The sequence below is a fragment of the Salmo trutta genome, unplaced genomic scaffold, assembly GCF_901001165.1.
Source record: "Salmo trutta unplaced genomic scaffold, fSalTru1.1, whole genome shotgun sequence".
Classification (NCBI taxonomy): Eukaryota; Metazoa; Chordata; class Actinopteri; order Salmoniformes; family Salmonidae; genus Salmo; species Salmo trutta.
Window position 1 is genome coordinate 94,247 of NW_021822870.1, and position 6,711 is coordinate 100,957.

Consider the following 6,711-nt stretch of genomic DNA (forward strand, 5'->3'; position numbering starts at 1 on the left):
CAAACCTTTTCAGCAGGGACACCATTTTTTCCTACAGAATTTCTGGGGTCCCCATTTTTTTGCAATCATTTCTTGTGATCCCACCCCAAATACAACTTTAAAATCGGTACGTTACATTTTTTTTTACATCAAAAAATAACCTTCAATTACCCAATCAAATACTTTTTTTTCAAATTAACTTTCTCAAAAACGTTTCTATATTGTCTCATACAATAATCTGTACTCATAATTTTTTGTTCCTAAAAAATGAATATATATATCCCCACTGCAGTCCCCCCGACCCCCACTTCAAATATCACTGGTCTAGACAATATTTCCCAATGCCCCTAGAATAGCATATGGTTTGAAACAGTTGAGGTTTGTCAATTCAAATAGGCTACATGTCCCAAATTATTGCAATACTTTAGCTTAATATGATTCACTAATGCTAGCAACCCTCAGGAACAATTCACAAGGATGTGACAGATTAAAGAAAGGTCAACGGAATGAAAGTATGCCAAAATAAATGTATGTGGCTGTTACTGACAGTGGCTCCCGATAGTGGCTAATATTTAACATGATACAAATTGTCAAATAAAACTGGGAAAAGCCCCACAGTGGAGGTGTCATAATACCCATAAAACCTAGCGGTCAAACAGGGAAATGGTTCCAACCATTTTTCCACCATTCATTTTTCCCATAGGGTATTTTAGAAACACTTAAAATAATACATTTGTAGTTCTTTATGATAGCCACATTAGCAGTTAATTAGCATTTAATTTTGGGGGGGTAAATACAGGCAAATATTTTTTATAAAAGTCACCTTGTCCTAGAGAGAATTACACGGTTACCATGCCAGGGTAAGCCAAGAAGAAACACGGGCCTTTTTTAATTGTTTTTAAAATCCCCTGTGGGGAATATGAATGGTGGAAAAACGATTGGAACCATTTCCCTGTTCGACCGCTAGTTCTTATGGGTATTATGACTCCTACTGTGGTACTCTATTTGGGATATTATGGGCGGTAGACTTGTGGGCATTCCTAACATTTTCCATGACTTCCACTCTTTTTCTTGTAGTTTCTGTAGTGTAGTGGTTATCACGTTTGCCTCACACGCGAAAGGTCCCTGGTTCGAAACCGGGCGGAAACAGATTTTAACAAAACAGATAGTGATGACCGAAACAGGGTCATAACTGAAAAAAACGAAACAAATAAATAGGCCTGCAGAATACATGAATAGACCAATCTTAGACCAGAGGCAGATAGTGATAACTGAAAAAAAACGAAACAAATACATAGGCCTACAGAATACATGAAAAGACCAGTCTTAGACATGTCTTTCAATAACCAGAGGCAATGCAATGTTACAAAACAGGTTGTTTGGATCCTGGATGCTAATTGGTTAATAGCAGGGAGTTGAAGCACCAACATCCCAGCATTCTGCGGGTAGTGCCTGTTAGCGGTTCCATTAGATTTATAAATGCGCATCCACTGTCCCACGGCCCAGCCAGTCAATTTATAAACTTCATCTCCCCTGGAAAAATGTGTCTAGACCAATGGTATTCAAACCTTTTCAGCAGGGACACCATGTTTTCCTACAGAATTTCTGGGGGTCCCCCATTTTTTTGCAATCATTTCTTGTGATCCCACCCCAAATACAACTTTAAAATCGGTACGTTACATTTTTTTTTTACATCAACAAATAACCTTCAATTACCCAATCAAATACTTTTTTTCTAATTAACTTTCTCAAAAACGTTTCTATATTGTCTCATACAATAATCTGTACTCATAATTTTTTGTTCCTAAATAATGAATATATATATCCCCACTGCAGTCCCCCCGACCCCGACTTTAAATATCACTGGTCTAGACAATATTTCCCAATGCCCCTAGGCTAGCATATGGTTTGAAATAGTTGAGGTTTGTCAATTCAAATAGGCTACATGTCCCAAATTATTGCAATACTTTAGCTTAATATGATTCACTAATGCTAGCAACCCTCAGGAACAATTCACAAGGATGTGACAGATTAAAGAAAGGTCAACGGAATGAAAGTATGCCAAAATAAATGTATGTGGCTGTTACTGACAGTGGCTCCCGATAGTGGCTAATATTTAACATGATACAAATTGTCAAATAAAACTGGGAAAAGCCCCACAGTAGAGGTGTCACAATACCCATAAAACCTAGCGGTCAAACAGGGAAATAGTTCCAACCATTTTTCCACCATTCATTTTTCCCATAGGGGATTTTAGAAACACTTAAAATAATACATTTGTAGTTCTTTATGATAGCCACATTAGCAGTTAATTAGCATTTAATTTTGGGGGGGGTAAATACAGGCAAATATTTTTTATAAAAGTCACCTTGTCCTAGAGAGAATTACACGGTTACCATGCCAGGGTAAGCCAACAAGAAACACAGGCCTTTTTTAATTGTTTTTAAAATCCCCTGTGGGGAATATGAATGGTGGAAAAACGATTGGAACCATTTCCCTGTTCGACCGCTAGTTCTTATGGGTATTATGACTCCTACTGTGGTACTCTATTTGGGATATTATGGGCGGTAGACTTGTGGGCATTCCTAACATTTTCCATGACTTCCACTCTTTTTCTTGTAGATTCTGTGGTGTAGTGGTTATCACGTTCGCCTCACACGCGAAAGGTCCCTGGTTCGAAACCAGGCGGAAACAAATTTTAACAAAACAGATAGTGATGACCGAAACAGGGTCATAACTGAAAAAAACGAAACAAATAAATAGGCCTGCAGAATACATGAATAGACCAGTCTTAGACATGTCTTTCAATAACCAGAGGCAGATAGTGATAACTGAAAAAAAACGAAACAAATACATAGGCCTACAGAATACATGAATAGACCAGTCTTAGACATGTCTTTCAATAACCAGAGGCAATGCAATGTTATTAAACAGGTTGTTTGGATCCTGGATGCTAATTGGTTAATAGCAGGGAGTTGAAGCACCACCATCCCAGCATTCTGCGTGTAGTGCCTGTTAGCGGTTCCATTAGATTTATAAATGCGCATCCACTGTCCCACGGCCCAGCCAGTCAATTTATAAACTTCATCTCCCCTGGAAAAATGTGTTTAGACCAATGGTATTCAAACCTTTTCAGCAGGGACACCATTTTTTCCTACAGAATCTCTGGGGGTCCCCATTTTTTTTGCAATCATTTCTTGTGATCCCACCCCAAATACAACTTTAAAATCGGTTACGTTACATTTTTTTTTACATCAAAAAATAACCTTCAATTACCCAATCAAATACTTTTTTCTAATTAACTTTCTCAAAAACGTTTCTATATTGTCTCATACAATAATCTGTACTCATAATTTTTTGTTCCTAAATAATGAATATATATATCCCCACTGCAGTCCCCCCGACCCCCACTTTAATATCACTGGTCTAGACAATATTTCCCAATGCCCCTAGGCTAGCATATGGTTTGAAACAGTTGAGGTTTGTCAATTCAAATAGGCTACATGTCCCAAATTATTGCAATACTTTAGCTTAATATGATTCACTAATGCTAGCAACCCTCAGGAACAATTCACAAGGATGTGACAGATTAAAGAAAGGTCAACGGAATGAAAGTATGCCAAAATAATGTATGTGGCTGTTACTGACAGTGGCTCCCGATAGTGGCTAATATTTAACATGATACAAATTGTCAAATAAAACTGGGAAAAGCCCCACAGTAGAGGTGTCATAATACCCATAAAACCTAGCGGTCAAACAGGGAAATGGTTCCAACCATTTTTCCACCATTCATTTTTCCCATAGGGGATTTTAGAAACACTTAAAATAATACATTTGTAGTTCTTTATGATAGCCACATTAGCAGTTAATTAGCATTTAATTTTGGGGGGGGTAAATACAGGCGAATATTTTTTATAAAAGTCACCTTGTCCTAGAGAGAATTACACGGTTACCATGCCAGGGTAAGCCAACAAGAAACACAGGCCTTTTTTAATTGTTTTTTAAAATCCCCTGTGGGGAATATGAATGGTGGAAAAACGATTGGAACCATTACCCTGTTCGACCGCTAGTCTTATGGGTATTATGACTCCTACTGTGGTACTCTATTTGGGATATTATGGGTGGTAGACTTGTGGGCATTCCTAACAATTTGCCATGACTTCCACTCTTTTTCTTGTAGTTTCCGTAGTGTAGTGGTTATCACGTTCGCCTCACACGCGAAAGGTCCCCGGTTTGAAACCGGGCGGAAGGAACAAATTTTAACAAACAGATAGTGATGACAGAAACAGGGTCATAACTGAAAAAAACGAAACAAATACATAGCCTGCAGAATACATGAATAGACCAGTCTTAGACATGTCTTTCAATAACCAGAGGCAATGCAATGTTATAAAACAGGTTGTTTGGATCCTGGATGCTAATTGGTTAATAGCAGGGAGTTGAAGCACCACCATCCCAGCATTCTGCGGGTAGTGCCTGTTAGCGGTTCCATTAGATTTATAAATGCGCATCCACTGTCCCACGGCCCAGCCAGTCAATTTATAAACTTCATCTCCCCTGGAAAAATGTGTTTAGACCAATGGTATTCAAACGTTTTCAGCAGGGACAACCATTTTTTCCTACAGAATCTCTGGGGTCCCCATTTTTTTGCAATCATTTTCTTGTGATCCCACCCCAAATACAACTTTAAATCGGTACGTTACATTTTTTTTTACATCAAAAAATAACCTTCAATTACGCAATCAAATACTTTTTTTCTAATTAACTTTCTCAAAAACGTTTCTATATTGTCTCATACAATAATCTGTACTCATAATTTTTTGTTCCTAAATAATGAATATATATATCCCCACTGCAGTCCCCCCGACCCCCACTTTAAATATCACTGGTCTAGACAATATTTCCCAATGCCCCTAGGCTAGCATATGGTTTGAAACAGTTGAGGTTTGTCAATTCAAATAGGGCTACATGTCCCAAATTATTGCAATACTTTAGCTTAATATGATTCACTAATGCTAGCAACCCTCAGGAACAATTCACAAGGATGTGACAGATTAAAGAAAAGGTCAACGGAATGAAAGTATGCCAAAATAAATGTATGTGGCTGTTACTGTCAGTGGCTCCCGATAGTGGCTAATATTTAACATGATACAATTGTCAAATAAAAATGGGAAAGCCCACCAGTGGAGGTGTCATAATACCCATAAACCTAGCGGTCAAACAGGGGAAATGGTTCCAACCATTTTCCACCATTCATTTTTCCCATAGGGTATTTTAGAAACACTTAAAATAATACATTTGTAGTTCTTTATGATAGCCACATTAGCAGTTAATTAGCATTTAATTTTGGGGGGGTAAATACAGGCAAATATTTTTTATAAAAGTCACCTTGTCCTAGAGAGAATTACACGGTTACCATGCCAGGGTAAGCCAACAAGAACACAGGCCTTTGTTAATTGTTTTTAAAATCCCCTGTGGGGAATAGGATGGTGGGAAAAAACGATTGGAACCATTTCCCTGTCGACCGCTAGTTTCTTATGGGTATTATGACTCCTACTGTGGTACTCTAGTTTGGGATATTATGGGCGGTGATGACTTGTGGGCATTCCTACATGTTTCCATGACTATCCACTCTTTTTCTGTAGAGTCTGTGGTGTAGTGTTATCACGTTCGCCTCACACGCGAAAGGTCCCTGGTTCGAAAACCGGGCGGAAACACATTTTAACAAAACAGATAGTGATGACCGAAACAGGGTCATAACTGAAAAAACGAAACAAATAAATAGGCCTGCAGAATACATGAATAGACCAGTCTTAGACATGTCTTTCAATAACCAGAGGCAGATAGTGATAACTGAAAAAAAACGAAACAAATACATAGGCCTACAGAATACATGAATAGACCAGTCTTAGACATGTCTTTCAATAACCAGAGGCAATGCAATGTTATTAAACAGGTTGTTTGGATCCTGGATGCTAATTGGTTAATAGCAGGGAGTTGAAGCACCACCATCCCAGCATTCTGCGTGTAGTGCCTGTTAGCGGTTCCATTAGATTTATAAATGCGCATCCACTGTCCCACGGCCCAGCCAGTCAATTTATAAACTTCATCTCCCCTGGAAAAATGTGTCTAGACCAATGGTATTCAAACCTTTTCAGCAGGGACACCATTTTTTCCTACAGAATTTCTGGGGTGCCCATTTTTTGCAATCATTTCTTGTGATCCCACCCCAAATACAACTTTAAAATCGGTACGTTACATTTTTTTTACATCAACAAATAACCTTCAATTACCCAATCAAATACTTTTTTTCTAATTAACTTTCTCAAAACGTTTCTATATTGTCTCATACAATAATCTGTACTCTTAATTTTTTGTTCCTAAATAATGAATATATATATCCCCACTGCAGTCCCCCCGACCCCCACTTTAAATATCACTGGTCTAGACAAATTTCCCAATGCCCCTAGGCTAGCATATGGTTTGAAACAGTTGAGGTTTGTCTAAACCTTGCTGTCTGCCTCTCCGACCTGTGGATCAATGTTGCCGTTTTTTTGGTGACCTCCACCGTGCGATGTGATGAATGTGACCAGAATGACAGCTTCTCTGAGCCAGGCAAATTAATTGATCAGGGTCATTATAATGGATATATCCAAAGAAATGGCAATAATCCAAGGTTAAACAAACAAAAGAGCAGACAGTTTTTCTGTCATTTCAGCTGCTTGATGTGAT

The 6,711-nt window shown here is 38.3% G+C and overlaps 2 non-coding genes across 2 annotated transcripts; both read left to right on the forward strand.

Annotated features, from left to right (window-relative positions):
- Positions 1-1,055: 1,055 nt before the first annotated feature.
- Positions 1,056-1,128, forward strand: trnav-cac (transfer RNA valine (anticodon CAC)). Its single transcript has one exon. It is a non-coding gene; the product is annotated as a tRNA-Val (tRNA).
- A 1,472-nt stretch (positions 1,129-2,600) lies between these two features.
- trnav-cac (transfer RNA valine (anticodon CAC)) lies at positions 2,601-2,673 on the forward strand. Its single transcript has one exon. It is a non-coding gene; the product is annotated as a tRNA-Val (tRNA).
- The last annotated feature ends 4,038 nt before the right edge of the window (positions 2,674-6,711 follow it).